The 16,759-nt window shown below is 49.7% G+C and overlaps 1 protein-coding gene across 1 annotated transcript in view; it reads right to left on the minus strand.

Moving 5' to 3' along the window:
* CPLX2 (complexin 2) overlaps positions 1-15,585 on the minus strand; it is a 91,192-nt gene extending 75,607 nt beyond the window's left edge. The window contains exon 1 of the mRNA XM_005211181.5: positions 15,044-15,585. The gene's annotated coding sequence lies outside the window, so the exon portion shown is untranslated. The remainder of the gene's footprint in view (positions 1-15,043) is intronic.
* Positions 15,586-16,759: the final 1,174 nt, after the last annotated feature.

The raw sequence follows: 16,759 nt of genomic DNA on the forward strand, positions 1-16,759 counted from the left end.
TGTCTAAGTCAGGCTCAAGTTCTAGGAAGCTTCTCCCTTGGTAGTCCTTAATTTGAGTCCATTAACAAATGCAAAACAAGTCAGTTCAAGCCAAGTCAACTCAAGTCAATTCTACTCAACTCAACCCAACAACCCATTTGTTGTTGTTCAGTTGCTCAGTCTGAACTCTTTGTGATCTCATGGACTGCAGCACACCAGATTTTCCTGTCCTTCACTATCTCCTGGAATTTTCTCAAACTCACATCCCTTTAGTCAGTGATGCCATCCAACCATCTCATCCTCTGTTATCCCCTTCTTCTCCTGCCCTCAGTCTTTCCCAGCATCAGGGGCTTTTCCACTGAGTCAGCTCTTTGCATCAGGTGGCCAAAGTACTGGAGCTTCAGCTTCAGCATCAGTTCTTCCAATGAATATTCAGGGTTGACTTCCTTTTGTATCGATCTCCTTGCAGTCCAGTGCATAATTACTGCATACTCATACCTCAATGCATACCTACTGCACATCTCTTTGTCTTACTACCCTGAATCCAGCTCTTGTTTGGGGAAAGTTAGAATCTGACAACAAGACACAATCTTTACTCTCAAGGAGTTTTCTATTTTGAACCTAGATTCAGCACAAAATTTCCTGAGGGAATGGATACCTTCCAAAGGGGCCACAGAAAGAATGCCCCTTTCTGGCTTGGAGACAGTCCAACTGGTAGCTTAATCCCTGCGGTTGGCACCATAAGACTTTTCAAACTGCCCTTGGACTTGTCTGACCTCAAGACTTCAGACTGCAGAGTCAGTTGGCCTCTCACACTTCAGAGTAGGATAGTTTACTCATAAGAGTCCTGAGTAATTCATTCATTCATTTATTCATTCACAAACACGTATTGAGCATTTTATGTGCTAGGTACTTTACAGTCATTATACCATTTAATTCTCACAGCAATCAGTCTGGATGCAGAACCATTAAGTGGTCAGCTAGGATGTAACTCAGCCCTAATTCCAAAGCCTATTCTCTTTCTGTCTCATCCCACTGTCTCTTAGAACAATTGAGTAGAATTCATAATAAAGCATAGAGATCCCCGAATGCTTAAACAAACACATTCTATATGGAGGGAAAGAGTGGATTAATGAATGTTTTATGTGAGGCAAAATCCCACCTGACCAGTTTAGTAGAATGCTTTGAGAAGTGAACTATATACGGAGATAAAGGGTGACTTTTACAAAAAGCCTTTGTCAAGTTTTCATCCCAAAGCCTATTAATAAAATTGATTCATTATAGAACTGGGCAGAGGTGGGTGGTGAGTGGGAGGGAGTCTATTTTTGCATGGATAGAGAACTGGCTTAGAGACAAGAAAGAGAGGGTGGAGATAAATGGGTGCTTTTTCAAACAGGGAACTAGGATTCCCCAGGAATCGGCGCCGAGTTTGGTCTTATATAACACCAGCACACTAGCATCGAACCCCTAGTGTGCACAGGCCCTGTGTTAAGCATGGGGGTATCCAAACAAGCCAGGCTCAGTTCCCCTCTTGGAAGAGTCCACGAAAGGGGATGCTCAGGGACAGCTCCAGGTTTACAGAGAAGCTCCTGTGAAATGGCATGACCTCGGAGAGCAACTGGAGAAGGCTGCTGGGGGATGGAAGGGAGTGCCAGACAGCAATCAGAAAATCTGAGCTCTGGGACCAGCTGCACTACCAACTTTCTGTGTGACTCTGGGCGAGCCCCTTCCCTCTCTGGCTCCCAGTTTCTGCTCCTATACAATGAAGAAGTTGGATGAGATGAAGGGCTGTGGTGTCCTGGATGGGGGACAAGGATTTGGAATAGGGCTTGGTTATGAGACAGTCTGCAATATATTGTGGCCAACACGTCTCTTTCTGTCCCTGAGCTGTGGTGGGAGAGACCACTCTGTCTCTGTCTCTCATTTGTGAAAAGTGAGGATGAGGCAAAGAGCCACGAGGTCTGTGATGCTGGGGCTCAGAGCCCAGCCTGGAATCCCTCAGTGGCATTCTCTGCGAGTGACTCAGCATCATAAATAGCTCCCATCTGGATGAGCAATGATATCTATAGCGATCAAGCGATCTCTATATCCACACACACTCTCTCTGTGCAAATATGTGGCTCAGTGTATGCTAAATACGAGGTGGCCTGGAGACGTTCCTCCTCTTAAAAGACTATTTGGTATGAAACTCAAGACTGTTTATTTAAAGAAACAAGTTTACAACTATGCACGTTGGATTACTGGTAGTGGGTGGTGAGGAAGAGGCGAGGTGGATGGATGAAGGGATGCTGGGTGTGATCCAAGCTTGGGGGCCACCTGGAAGAGGAACCAAGGCTGACAGGTCCACCTGCGGGGGTGGGGGTAATGAACATCCACATGAGACGCTTGGGATCCCGGGGTGGGGGTGCAGAGGGGAGTGTTAAGCTCATCAACGCAGAAGCTCAACAAAAGGCATAGGAACTGGGAGTGAGAGGAGAGTAAGCTTCCAGCTCTGCTCTGCCCTGCCATTGATCTTAGGCAATTCATTAGTTCACTCATTCATCTGTCAAACAAACACCAACCACATAAAAGGTATGTAGATCACTTGGGGATACAGACAGGAAAAAGAGGGTAGGAGCTCAGGCTTAGCCACCTGCAGCTGTCCGTCTTCAGGCAAGTCCTTCCCTTGCTCTGTGCTTCAGTTTCCTCATTTGTAACCTGGGATAATACCTCAAGGTGTTTTTGGGGAGGGGAGGGTCTTCACAGAATAAGGTAGCACACACAAAGATGTTCTTCTCTGTTGTAAGCTAGCGCCATTCTAACACGTTGCCAGGTTGACCCATCTCATTCCCACTGGGGAGTGCTCTTGGTGACCGCCAAGGGGAAGTGACTTCATGACCACCTTCCCCAGGAACGGGGGTGGGGGGCGGGCAGTGCGCTCTGAACACCGAGTATGGGTGTGAGCCTGGGCAGTACCCTCACCTTTGCTTCCTGGCTTAGCTGAGATGCAGGAGCCTTCAGTTACCAGGCAGAGCAGGTAGCATGCCAGAGACCCACAGACTTCCTGGAACCAGGGAGAGGGTGGTAAGGGCGGGGCGGGGAGAGGGCTGCAGGGGGTGGAGCGGCCTCCTGAATGGGCATGCCTCCCCAGCCCCCTCTGACAGATGAGCCCTTGCCCGTGTTGAGGCCACACTGATCCTCTGGATCCTGGCAAAGGGCTGGGCAGTTCAGAATGGGGTCCTGCTTGGCAGGAGACCGAACCCTGACCCCACCTCACCTGCTCTTGACAGCAGTCGTCCGTCTTAGTCACCAGTTCAGGCAATGATGCTGCGGTACCACTGACCACACTGCTTTCTGGCTTCATTGTGATTTCTGACTGGTGTCAATGGTTGGGATTTACGGTCGGTCAGATCTGGCTTTGAGTTCTGGCTTTGGGGAAATCCATTCCATTTCTCTGAGCCTCAGCTTCCTCCTGTATAGAATGCGGTTACTAATAGCACCAACCTCATGTATTGTGCCATATAGCTGCTTGTTATTATTTTTGGTTAGTTAATATTAGTGTTAGTCACTCAGTCGTGTCCAATCCTTTGTGATGCTGTGGACTGTAGTCCCCCCAGGCTCCTCTGACCATGGGATTCTCCCGGCAAGAATACTGGAGTGGGTTGCCATGCCCCTCTCCAGGGGATCTTCCCCACCCAGAGATTGAACCCGGGTCTCCTGCACTGCTGGCAGAGTCTTTACTGTTTGAGCCACCAGGGAAGCCTCTATTATTATTGGTGGTGGTGTTACATAAGATAATGCCTGTGAAGATTTCTATTTCATGGTAGCCCCTGAAATCCTAGTTACCTTCCTCTGCTCTCTTCTAGGAGGTACCAGATATACCTAAAAAGGCAAAGTGTACCCAGTAAGTATTTGTCGATTGAGCAATGCTCAGCAAATTCGCTAGATTTGCCTTCACATGGCTTGGAAGAACGAGGTCGATGCTCCGCTCCCAGATGGTAGGTGCTCACACAGGGGCTGGAAGGGGGCATGATCCGCTCGGTTTGTGCAGGGGTGAGCATGGAGCCGGGCGAGACCCGGCAGCCTTCGCTCTTTCTCTCCCGCTGCAGTCCGCTCTGCTCTGGGCTGGACGCCAAGGCCTCAGCCACTGCAGGGACCTGAGCACAACCTGTCACCTCCTCCTCGAATATTTTCTCTTCCTGCCGCCACCAGCGTCCTGCTTGCTGTGACACAAGACGTGCAGATTCCCGTCTCGGCAACAGGGCTGGGGATGGGGGCTTGGCCCCAGGTCAGGGGTTCCAATACATCAGCCGACTCAAGGCCCTTTACGTCAATTGGCGGTCTTCTGGGACCACCCTGGGTAGCACAGCCCTAAGCTGCTGGGTCTCAACAGCTCCCGGCACTATCGCCTCCTCACAGAATCCCCTCTGCCCCCTCAGCCCCTCCACTGAGACAGGAGTGGAGTGAGGAAGGGCCCTGCTGCCGGCTCCCCAGAGCCTGGCACTTAGCAGGGCTCAATAAATATCTGCTGACTGAGTGAATGAACAAGTAAATAAGAGGCTGGACGACTGTGCCAGGCCCTGTTCTAAACGCTGGTAACAGCACAGTGAACAGGGCAGGCAGGCTGCCTGCTCTGGGGAGGCTGACAGTGTTTGAATTTAAAGCTAGCAGCTGGATGGGCCAAAGGGCAGAGTAGCTTCTTCCTCGCTGGTGAGGTGGCGTGGGGGAGGGGGTCTCTGGTTGGGGCTGCTGGCTGCCGGGAGCATCTCTGAGCAGGGTCTGCGTGTAGAGTTGGGAGGCTGACCCTGCTAGGCAGATTGGGGTCAGTAGGTGTGAACTGTTACATTTGGAATGGATAAACAAGGTCCTACTGCACAGCACAGGGAACTGTATCCAATCTCCTGGAATAAACCAGAATGGAAAGCAATAAAAAAAAATACGTGTATAACTGAATCATTTTGTTGTATAGCAGAGATTAACAAAACATTGTAAATCAACTGTACTTCAAAAAAACGGTGGGGGGTTGCCAAGGAGAGGAATGTAGGTGTTGTAGTCAAGTGCTTCGTGTCCACCTACTGCTGAGTCCCAAAGAGGTAGCATGTTGCCTGGCACATAGTAGGTACCTAGTACATTTTGTTTAGTGAGTGAAGGGTAGGCAGAGAGTGTGTTGGGACTACACAGGTCTAGGGACTTGTGGGAATCAAGGGTGTTAACTACTGGAGTTCTTATGACTCACACTTGAATGGGGCTTTGCTCTTTCTAGAGCTTTCATGCAATGGTGATTATGCTCACTGAGCAGGTGAGGGGCCCACTTGGCACAGGTTTACAAGTGAGCCCACTATGCTGGGTTTTAGTGTTATTGACATAAGCAGCAGCATGGTGACAGCAGTTTCAACGTAACTGAGTTGTCTCAAGTCCTTCACATCCACAATCTCTAATACTCTCATTAGAGTAGCCAAGGTCATACTCGTCATCACAGAGGAGGGCTCAGATGCTCTGAGAAGTGTTAATCTTGCACAGTTGGAACCCGGGTTTACTCTAGAGTGAGGTGTTAAAAAGCTCACAACCTAATTGGGACCCAAAGAGGAAAGTGGAGAGTTAAAATACGATGTGACATCCACCTGAGCGGGGGTTGGTCAGAGGAGACTCCCTGCCAGGAGGCGGTGGGAGGGCTTCCCTGAGATGAAGAGTCTGGAGCTGAGGCTTAGGGACAGTAGGGTTGGAAGGGTTTCCCAGGCAGAGGGAAGAGCATCTGAAGAGGCATCAAGAGAGCATGGTCTTCCCAGGCACTTGGAGGAGTGAGGTTTGGCCAGAGCCTTGGGGAGAAAGAAAGATGAGGCTGGGAGATTGTTGGTGCCAGGTTTGGGGGCTCAGTTTAGCAGGGTGTGGGCTTCACCCCGAGGATCCTGGAGGGCCCTGCAGCGCTTAGCTTAGCTTTGCAGGGCTTAGCTTAGCTCTCTAGAGAGCTCCTCTGGGAGACAGCTGATGAGTTGGGGGCCGGGAGGACTCAGCAGCAAGGCTTGTGTTTGATGAGGCGCAGGGCAGAGGAAAGAGCCTCTCAGCCTCCAGGCTTGGGTGATGTGTCGAGTACAGAGATGTGGGTTCTCTGTGAGTCAGCCCTTCGGTTGGCTGACCCACCCTGCAGAGTTGGAAGCCCTCCTGCAACTCCAAGAAGACCAGTGGGTCAGGTCCTTATCTCTGCCCCAGCCTCAGCCCAGCCGAGCCCTCCTCTGCCACCTGACTGCTCCCAAAATCTGTCCTAGCAACCTCACAGGCTTCACCTTGGCAACTGCAGCCTCTGCACTCCCCTATTCTGGCTGGGCTGGAGTGGAAGGAGGAGTTGGGGTCCCTCCCATCCACCAGACTTGCCTTGCAACCCTGGCTGCCAGCACCCTTGGGCTGATCAGGTGGAGGCTGGCCTATGTGATGAGGGATGTGGGTCTGGACACTGGACAAGGCCCTGGACTGAGAACCTCGTGAGCTGTGTTCTGACTGCAGGGCTGGTGCTGTCTGAGTAACCTTGGTCCAGGATCTCCAACTCCCAGGATCTCCAACTCCTTCAGTAAATAAGGAGAGTGGACAAGACCATCTCTAGTGTATAATATTGTCTTATTCCAGTTATCCCCGTGTTTAATCTTTTCTGTGGTTATTGGTTGGATGCTCTGATGATGGCATGGATTTTAGTGTTGGACTGCAGGCATTTAAATCCTGGTTTACTTGGACAAGTCACTGCACATTTCTGAGCCTAGAGTACTTTCCTCTATAAAGTAAATAAACTGCATGCTATCTCACCCAAAGGATTGAGAGTCAGGTGATGGTATGTAGGAAAGTGCTTTGTAAATGACAAAGAGCTACACGAATGTTACCTATTTCATCACATGGACAGTGCTCAGTAATGATGTATTAAATGCCACCCACCCCAACAGCAACAAGAGCAAGCATTCAGTGATCTTTAGCACAACAATTTCATATTCACAACAACCAATAAAGTAGCTATTATTATTTCCATTTTCCAGGTGAACAAATGGGGGGGCCTCCATAATTAAGTATAGAAGGAGCTCAGCCAGACTCCCTGGCTTCAAAACTTGACTGTTCAAAATTTAATGAGGTGGCCACACCAGCATCTCGTCTCTCCATCTTTGGTTTTTCCTCTTGCCTCAAGTCAGGATGTAACTCAGGGTCTGGTGGGTACAGGGGCAACCTTGTCATTTTTTGTGCATCTTCCAAGTGCCAAGAATTGACCACTTTCTCAGGCGTTCACAAGCATGCCACCCCCTCCCAGGGAGTCCCGTTAAAATGCAGGTTCTGATTCCATGGGTCTGGGAAGCAGCTGCACTTCTTCATTTCTAATAAGTTCCCAGAAGATACTGACTTTCCTGGTTTATGATCACACTTGGAGTAGCTGGGTCCCATGGCTGAGTGTGTGCTCCGTCACTTCAGTCATGTTCAACTCTTTGCAACCCTATGGACTGTAGCCCCCCAGGCTCCTCAGTCCATGGGATTCTCCAGGCAAGAATACTGGAGTGGGTTGCCTTACCCTCCTCCAGGGGATCTTCCTGGCCCAGGGATCAAACTCGTCTTCTGCATTGCAGGTGAATTCTTTACCACTGAGCCACCGAGAAGGCCCAGCTAGGTCCTAGAAGACTTTAAAGTGAAAGTGAAAGTGAAGTCGTGTCCGACTCCTTGCAACCCCATGGGTTGTAGCCTACCAGGCTCCTCCATCCATGGGCTTTTTCCAGGCAAGAATACTTGAGTGGGTTGCCATTTCCTTCTCCAGGGAAATCTTCCCGACCCATGGATTGAACCCGGGTCTCCTGCATTGCAGGTAGATGCTTTACCCTCTGAGCTACCAGGGGACTTTATCTTATTAAATCCTGGGGATCAGGTTTAATTGGCCCCAGGGTCACAGATGGGGAACTGAGGCTTGAGATGCAATTTGCCTTACTCAGGATCCCACCATGTACAAGACATGGGTTTGAACTGCTTGACTAATGCAGTGCCCTGGGGGTTGTGGGCCTAGCAGTGCCTCCAAGATGTGTGGTCCCTGCTTGAGCTCTCTCTCCACAACTGAAGCAAGCAGTGATCTCCGAGTCCCTGTTTGGAGATGTTTGTTTCTTTCAGTTCATCAAGAACAGACTAGTTTTAGATGCTGGCTCCCTGTGGGAACAGGGCCCTAGCCCAGGAAGTGTCCCTGCAGGGGAGTGAGCATCTGAGGGTCAGGATTACATCCTGCACATGAATGACTCATCTTTCAACCTCTTTTGGAATCCTGTCTTTATTTGAAAATATTTTGTATTTTAATCATCATAGATTTTTTGCACTAACCTTATTAAAAAATACTGCACAAAATGATATTTATGTTGATGGCTGAGCTTTTTAGCATCCCCTTACATTTTGCACCTAAGACAGGCACCTCTCCACCTGCCACCCCCCAGCCTGGGCCGGCCCGTGTCTTCTCCCTCCCTCTCCTGCCTCGTGGCATTAGGATGCTGCCTGCGAGGCACTGCGGTGCCCACCCGGCAGCCAGCCAGCTGATGGATTTATTTCCCAGCAGGAGAATCCATCACTTTGCTTGCCTTTTGGCTGACCTGCTCTGGCGATGGCAGTGGGGACTGTGGGTCTGAAGAGGTCCCAGGGATCTCTCTGATGTGGGCTTTGTCACATCAGGTCCCTTATGGCTAGGGTAATAGAGGTAAATGACTCAGAACTTAGATTCTGTCACCTCTCTGCTTCAACCAGAGCCCTGCCAGCTCTGCCCTCTTCTCTCCCGCCTTCCCCTTTGCTCAGTAGGTTTCTGTCCTGTGGTCTCATCAGGCTTATTCCTACCCCAGAACCTTTGCACTTTCTGCCTGGACAGCTGCTTCTCCCTATCCAGATGTTGGTTTCAATGCCTCTTCCATCAAGCCTCCCCAGCCTGCCTTACCTAAGCAGCCCCACTCTCCTTAGCACACCCCCTCTTTTATTTCCTTCCTAGCACTTACATAACTTGGTGGACTTATATTTGTTTACTCGCTTATTTCCTCTGTCTCCACTAGAATGTGTTTTTATTTCATTCTTCACTGACTCTCCAGCTCCCGCAAGAGTTACTGGCCTGTCACAGGTGCTCAGTAAGTACTGAGGGACCAATGAGCCATATCCTGAGTTTCAGTTTCCACATTTGTGAAATGAAATACAACTCTAAGCCCACACTGTCAGAATCAGAGGCCAAACGGCCTGGGCAGACTGGCTGTAGTGTTCCCATTTCACAGTTGATGAACCTGAAGCTCAGGGAGGTGCAATGACTTGCCCAAGTTCACCCAGCTGAGAAGGGCTAGGGCTGGGGTTCTCCCCAGTTTGGAGAAGCACCCACTTCCATGCCTTGCTCAGAGGAGGCAGTCAGCAATGTGAAAACTGGATCTGAGTGCTCTGAGTATCTTGCCATCTGCTGCTTGAACTGCAAGACCCTACTTGCCCGCCTGGCTGTCACAGCTATCTGACAAGTCAGAGACAGGAATTCTAATGGCTGGTTTTTGTGGAACACAAAGTCCTGCTTCTTGCCAATGGAGAGATACATTTTCTCTGCATTGGCAATTACCACACTGAATGTCTGGGGAACGGTTCTCATCTTCCAGGCACTTTACCAAGATTAACTTCTGAACCCCATGCAGCACTGCTTGCTGCAGTTAGAGGGGGTCCCTGGGGGACTGTGGGCAGCAGTGTCTCTGTCACAGGGGAAGCTGGGGTTTGGAGGGGCTTGAGGCTCCCAAGTCAACATCTCCAGGAGTTTATTTTCCTAAGAGCAGTTTCTCCACTGTCCAAAATGCCCTGACCTTCTCAAGGATTCAAGGATTCTGACTTTCCCTGCCCCATTTGTTCATTGGCTCAGCAGTGTATCTACAAATATTTACTGAGACTATCCTAGGCATTCTTATAACCCTGAGGCTGCAATGGAGAACAAAATAAAATATATACTGTCCTGGCCCTCCTACAATAATGAATCTGTAGGGAGACAAATGACAGTGTCTAGTAACTGGCTGTGTGACTCTGGGTAGGTTCCTTTCCATTTCTGGGCCTTTGGGTTTCAGTTTATTCTCCACCCCTAATCCCCCCTGCTTAAGAGACTTAGACTTCTCACTGCAAAAAAAAAAAAAAAGGAAAAGGAAAAAAAAAAAGCAAGATGGGAAACTCCCCTGGTGGTCCAGTGGTAAAGAATCACCTTCCAAAGTAGGGGACCTGAGTTGATCCCTGGCCAGGGAACTAAGATTCACATGCCTGAGGGCACCTAAGGCCATGCGCCACAACTACTGCACCCACATGCTCTAGAGTTCATGCCCTGCACCCGGAGAAGCCCACACACCTTGACTAGAGAAAGTCCGAGTGCCTCAACAGAGACCCAGCGCAGCCATAACAGCCATTGGCTTGCAGACAAAAAACACGCAAACCAAGATGGGCCTCCCTGGCCTGATCTTCAAAATCAGGCCCCTCAGTGTTGGGCTCTAGTTGAACTTTCCCAGCACGTGTTCCCTGCCTTTCCACCCCCATTTTGCCACATTTTTATTTAACCAACACTCATTTGTCACTTTCTAAGTGCCAGGCATTGTCTAAATGCTTCACAAAATGTAACCTTTTTAATCCTAACAGAAACACCTTGAAATGTGTTGTAATTCTCATCTCCATCTTAAAGATGAGGACCCTGAGACACAGAGAGGTAGGTAATTTGCTTGAGGGCACACAGCTGCTAAATGGACCAGGCAGGCAGATGCCCTCTTCCTGCATCCACTGGCTCTGTGTTCCGTCTCTGCCTGTTTCGGAGACCAATCCTACCATCTCCTCTTCTAGATACAACTCAACAGACACTGCCCACCTCCAGGAAGCCTCCCCTGATGTCTTCTTGTCTCTGGGTTCCCGCGACGCCTTGCACATCTCTCCACAGTAGCCCTGCCCGCGGAATACTGTTGTTCTGGTTTGTGTATTGTCTTCTCTATTGGATGCTGAGCATCTCAACGGAGGAGGCTGTGTTTCACCCTCTCTGCTCCTCTTGCCCAGCCCAGCATTCCCAGATCATCCACTCTCCATGCTGCAACCAGAGGCAGCTTTTAAAAACAAAACTAGTTTTTATCACTCCACTGCTTGAACCATGCAGTGACAATCCATTGCACTTAGCAGGCTTTGCATGGCCTGGTCCCTGCCCTCCCCTCCTTATCGGCTGCCACTCTCCTTCTCACTCACTTGGCTCCTAGCCACTTTGGTTCCTGTCTGTCTGCAGACAGTCCAGGCTCACAATAAACACTCTGTTGAGCTATTTCTTCTGCCTGGAACGTTTTGCCCCACATCCACACATGACTGACTTTTTTTGTAATTTGGGCTTCACTCCCATGTCTCCATTGCAGACAGACCTCCCCTATTGTTTGTTTGTTTGTTTGCTTAACTACTGTTTTCATATTTACCTTTTACTTATTGTTAATGACTGTGTCTATTGCAAGTCTGTAAGCCCCATGAGAGCAGGGGTTTGGAGGGTCTTGCTCAGCACATGGAACAGTGCCTGATATAATAGCCACTCAATGAGTTCATGTTGAAGGAAGAGTAGATGCTCTCCAAGGTCTCTTTGGGGAGCAACAATTCAACTAAGCCCGGATAATATAATATAACTTATCTAATTTGGTCTCATCTCAGGCTAAAAGCTGGGATAATTTCACAAGCTGAAATTCATGATCTTCATTACCCTCCTACGTCTTACCTGCAATCATACTCCTAGAAATAAGGCCACTTTATTGACTATTCTCTGCTGACTTCTCTTCATCAGGGATGCTTAAACTTCTTATACATGTTTTAATTTGTCCAACTAAGACTCAAGGAAACTTGTGAGATATTGCCCTCCCCATTTTGCAGGCAGGGACATCCCTGAAAAGCAAAACTGCTGACTTGAGAAGTGCCCAGAGCCCAATGGGAACACACACACTCGTCACAGCCATCACATTTCATCAACAACAGGAGAGACATCATGCTCCGGGAAGGCACAAGAGCTGAGCCCTGCCAACGCCTGGGCCAAACGCTACTCATTTAATGTCCCAAAGGAGTGGCTATCTGTAGCCAAGAGGGATGTGCAGCCAAAGTCAGGGCAAATGGGAAGTCTTCACATGCTTCTGGTTAAAGCAGGCAGGATGGACACACATGCACAGAATTAAGGTCTAGGTGTCCGACTGCAGAGCTATTGCTAATGTGCAGCAGTCAGAACAGAGGTACCATCGTCCTCAACTTTCTCCAAAAGATATGAGAGGGAGCTGTGTCAGGGTACCTCAGAGACCAATTGTCACACATTGTCATCCTCTTGAGAACCAGAAAGGACCCTTCTTGCCCTACTTCTGCCTCTTCCTTCCAGCTTCTTTGAGATGGGGAAGGAAATGGCATCTCACGTGGAGGGGCTGAGAAACTCTAAGGCCTAATCTTTTGGGCAAAATGGAGAACTCTTGAATTTTAAGTTCAAAGGTCTTGGCTCTGGTCTCAGCCCTGTAGGAACTTGGATACATTCCTCCCCATCTGTGTCCCTTGTCTTCTTCATCTGTAAAATATGGCTGTTGGGTTGGATGATTTCCATGACTTCATACCTTCTATATTTATGAGCTTATGATTCAGATGACTTTGAAAGGGAATCTCAGTTTTTTCTTCTTCTTTATGGGGCTCTATTTGTCTTTTGATCAGTTTTGCCAATAGTCACTGGCCCCTGGTCACAGTTTAGGTAGTAGAGAGTATTCTGGCTTGGTAAAATTTGTAAAGAGTTGATGTACCTTTTGCTTTTCCTAAAATAGTTTCTCTAAAGCATGTGGCTTATCACCATGGTGTGGGCTTCTCTCAAAACTTTTTACTAAGGAACAGGAATGTTCAGAACACATTAAGAAGAGAAAGTTATGGTTTGAGTTAGTGACTTCTAAGGTGGAATGGCATTTGAATGGCAGAGATTGTTGCTGATGTTAAAAATCCTTCTGTATGAAATGACAGGATGTCTTAGCTTTGCTTCAAAATAAGTCTGTGTTTGTGTGTGTTTGTACATGTATGTGTGATGAGAGTAGGTGTGGGTACAGATGAAATAAATTGCCCAACTGTTGAAGCTAGATGATGGGTATGTGGGGGATTTATTATACTATTCTTTCTATTAAAAAAAATATGTTTGAAATATTTCATCACAAAAGGGCCTTTGGAGACTGACTCCAGCTTTCTCTACACTCTCATTTCCTACTCCCCGTCCTGAGGACCCTGTGTCACAGTGACATCACCCTGGTGGCTGTGATTGCACACATGAGGCCCCTACTCACAGTTCCATCTGTTCAAAGTAGTTTTCCTCCTTTCCTCACAGTTCATCACTCCTGCCTCTGTGATCTCACAGCCTCGCATACTCACTTTAATTACAGCACAATCATATCATATTGCAGTTGTTTACTTTTCTGCTTCTTGTGCTGGTCTGTGCCCTTTTCAGGACACTTCTCTGTCTCCCTAGTTCACAGCCAGGGCACATAAGAGTCCTCAGCACAAGTTTACAGAGGGAATAATATCAGGAATAGTAGTTATTATTTTTTGAGCACTTATTATGTGCCAGGCACTGCCCTAATCTCATTATATAGGTATTTCATTAAAGCCTCACTACAAGTGGGTACTATTAACCTGTCTTCTCAGAAGGTCATTTCTAAGGTCACAGACTTGTAAGTGACAGAGCTGAGATTTGGACTCAACTGAAACTACTTGGCCGTTCTCTGAACATCTGGTATTTTAAGACTTCTCGATCAATCTTATACAACAAGTCCAGGATTTGGGGAGCATGAATTTTAGGCTCAATTTTGCTACAAAATTGCTAAGTGACCTTGGGCAAATTACCTTTGCCCCCTAAGCTCAGTCTTTCCATCTCCCAGTGAGACTCTCAGTAAGCGAGGATCACGTGATTCCAGGGCCCTCCCTGCTTCAGCAGAGGAAAGGTTTCCTCTTCCACATTTGATCTCCTGTCGCCGAACTGGCCTCCCTGTTTGGGAACCTCCCAGCTTCTCATCCTCTTTTCTGGCCACTTGCAACCTCCCAGAGTCAAGCCATTTTCACAACCTGCTGCCCAGGTCCCCTCCTTCCCCCTTCTTTACTTGCGGGCTTCACTCTGGAGGTGGGGGCGGAACCCTAGGCAGGAGGGAGGGGGAGCGTGTAGCCGCCGGCTTCGTGAGGCTTCCCCACGGTTTCTCGGCCCCCTTCCCCCCACGGAAACTCAGCCTCACACTTTCTAGGGATGTTCCGGGGACAGTCGGAGTCAGTGATTGCAGCTGCCAGCCTTGGGCATCTGTGTTAGGCTCTCCGATGGAGCCCGCGGTCCCGAGCTAGCGTGGAGGTGGGGATTTGGAAGAAAGAGGGGGCGGCGCACGCCTTCCTCTTAGCCTAGGCCCAACCTGCCCAACTGTAGCCCGGGACCTTTCTGTGCCGTCGCCCCTCCCATCCTCTTTCCGACTTCCAGCTGGGACCCGCCATTGCACCGCCAGGCCTTGGCGAACTGCAGACCCAAGCCAAGAAACGCGCGAATATGACTAGGCCCCCTCCCCTGCTCGCCTCTGGCACTGCTCTGGGGGAAGTCGAAAGACCCCCACGGAGGTAACCACCCACTCCCAAGGAACGCGGGAGGCCCCAGCCAGCCCCCTGTCTTTGTTCGCGGCTCGCTAGGAAGCTGGCGCCCGGCGAGAGCTGTCCGCCGCTACGGTGCTGACGCGGGGAACGGAGCCCGCGGGGGCGGAGGACTGTCCTCTGCGACCGTGGTACTGAACCCAGACCGAACCATTAGAGGAGCCGGCCGGGCGGGCGCGGTCCGCCCGTGCGAGAGCTGACCCCAGGGAGAGGACGCGGCGGGGCGCGGGAGCTCTCCCCGAGGTGGTGCTGAAGCGAGTTGGAGCCCGTGGCGCCCTCCGCCTCGCCCCGGAAGAGCCGGCGGCAGCGCAGAGCTACCCGGAGAAGGAAGGAGGGCGGAGGAAGCCGCCCTCAGGGAGCTCAGCAGCGCGGGGCCTATGGCTAGGGTCTCTCCCGCGAACCTGCTCCAGCGGAGGAGGTGGCGGCTCCGCAACGGAGAGCGAGCGCGAGTTCTACGAACCTGTTGGAAGCTGCAGCTCCACCGCGGCCGACCAGGGCGCCCGGGACCGAGGTTCTGGAGCGCCTCTCCCTGCCCCCTCTTCCTGGACTCCTCCGCGGAGGCGCTCCCTCCTGCCCGGGCTAGCACATGTGCACGCAGGGGGCGCCGAGCCCCTCTTCGATCCGCCCCGAATGTCCGTCGGGCTGCAGGGCGCCGAGTCGACAGGCCTCCCCCAAGGGCAGACCCGCTCCCAGGGAGACCCAAGCTTCCTGAGAAAGGAGGCGGGGGCTGGCGACGGGGACGAGAGAGGGCGCCAGCAGAGGTGTCTGTAACCCAGAGGGAGGCATGGGGGAGCTCCCTAGAGTCATTTCTGTCCTGAAGTTTAGAGACAACAGGGTCCTGTTGCTTAAGGGACAAAGGGCATCCTGCTTTGGAAACATCCCCCACCGCCCCACTTCATTTCTGGGATCAACGACCAAATGCAGATCTTGTACCTGCTCTGCTGCAAACTCCACTCACTGGTCCAACTGCCTTTCGTACCCAACTCCAGTCCATCATCTACCATTCCCTAGAGAGAGCTTTCTAAACCTGCCCTATTTATCGTGCATCTGTAATAAAACACAAGCTTCCCTGGTGGCTCAGACGGTGAAACCGCCTGCAATGCGGGAGACCTGGGTTCGATCTCTCGGTCGGGAAGATCCCCTGGAGAAGAGCATGGCAACCCACTCCAGTATTCTGGAGAATCCCCATGGACAGAGATGCCTGGTGGGCTGCAGTCCATGGGGTCACAGAGAGTGGGACACGACTGAGCAACTAAACACTAGCACCAGTAATAAAATATAAGTTCTTTGGTGTGGAATTTAAAGATCTTTTACCAGGAAGACCAAGGGCCTCCTCTCCAGCTGTGTTCTTGTCAGGACAAATGAGCATACCTCCTGAACAGGATCACTGCAGTGCCCTAGCACCTGCCGCTCCTTTTGACTGGAACGTTCTTCCCCCTTACTACTTATGCTTTGTCTGTGAGTCAAAGTGTCTTCATTTTTAATGAAAATTTCCCTAATCTCTAAGGCACAATCAGCTCTCTTTTCTAAGCTCCCTCAGCCTCTACATTCCTTTACTAGACTTCTTGTCACACTGTTTTGTAATTACTTATGTATCTATATCCTCTGTTACCAGGCTCATAAAAACTGGTTTCATATTTTGTCTTCCTCTGTATCTCTGTCTCCTAGCATGGTGATTGAGACACAATAGAATAGCTGAATTATATATGCTGAATGAATGCACACAGGAGAAACAGAGGTCAAAGGAACTTCCCTTTCTTCATGTGATTGCTCATTTGAATATATATCCATATATATTGACTATTTCAACATATAATTCATCCAACATATGAATATATACTCAAGTGAGCAATCTTATAAAGGAAAGGAATATATACATATATGTATATATTAAATATATATATCAAATCACAGCCTGCAAAGTCCCATGTGGCAGCATTCCTCCCTAGCCTTCCTGTGTCATCACCATCAACTCTCCCCTGACTCAGTAATTTCACCTACAGCAACTTCTGCTTTGTACCAAGCTGCTCTTTGTGTGTGTGTGTGTGTGTGTGTGTAGCAGAGTTTTATTAAAGTAAGAAAAGGGGCAGAGAAAGCGTCTGACATAGACATCAGAAGAGGGACGGAGCGTGCCCCCCTCGCTAGTGTTAGCAAGGCAGGTATAACTTTTTAAATT

This window comes from Bos taurus, chromosome 10 (genome assembly GCF_002263795.3).
Source record: "Bos taurus isolate L1 Dominette 01449 registration number 42190680 breed Hereford chromosome 10, ARS-UCD2.0, whole genome shotgun sequence".
Lineage (NCBI taxonomy): Eukaryota > Metazoa > Chordata > Mammalia > Artiodactyla > Bovidae > Bos > Bos taurus.